Raw genomic sequence first — 858 nt, 5'->3', positions numbered from 1 at the left:
AAACGCTCTCAAAACACTGAACCCTGGCGAGGAGGTCCCTTCCCCAACGGGCCATCGTCACAGGTTTCGCGACCTCGAGAAACGATGAGACGTCACCTACGACAAGTGTCTTCCCTCCCCCCGCCCGCCCTGCTTACCATTTCTGGAGCCGCCATCGTTAAAAGCAGAAAGAATTCTCCTTTTCATCATAAAAGCGAGCATGGAGGTGAGCAGGCTGCCAATCGGAAACGTTTCCACCAGGTCACCCAGCCTGGTCGACCCAGTCGTGAGCGCCGTGATCACGGGCGCCCGTGTAACCCAACCTGCGTGTGGCTATCGGGTAGCCGTTGGCGGGATGGGAGGGAAAATGCGGCTTCCTTTAATCAGCGAGCGAGGTAAGCAAACTTTTGCCGAAACGTCACGTGAGAGAGGCTTTGACACACAGGCACGAGCAGGCAGGTCCCACCCAGTGCTGAGCAAAAGCGCCAAAGGGCAGGTAAAACGCTTTGGTGGGGGTTTCTGTCCCCCTGGTGTGCCTGAGCCCAAGCTTAGATGGCAGCTGCTCTGACGACGAGTGACGGGGAGGGACCCTGCCGTGTCCCCACAGCCGGGGCTCCACAGAGACACCGCACGCTTCGTCCTGCAGGGGCCTCTTTGTCCCTGGGGGTTTCTGCACGCCACACAGCTCACCCCGAGAACACAGCCCTGTCCCCTGTGTGCCAGGGGAACAAGAGCCCCTTTGGCAGGCCAGTCGGTGCGAATCGTGCATTTGTTTATTCAGCAAATATTTATGGGCCATCTGCCGTGAGCCAGGCATCTAGACTCAGAGCAGATGGCGGAGGGATCAGAGCATTCACCTGTGGCCTCAGGTGGTGACAA

The sequence above is a fragment of the Pteropus vampyrus genome, unplaced genomic scaffold (assembly GCF_000151845.1).
Source record: "Pteropus vampyrus isolate Shadow unplaced genomic scaffold, Pvam_2.0 Scaffold214, whole genome shotgun sequence".
Taxonomy (NCBI): Eukaryota; Metazoa; Chordata; class Mammalia; order Chiroptera; family Pteropodidae; genus Pteropus; species Pteropus vampyrus.
Note: the sequence above shows the minus strand (reverse complement) of the source record.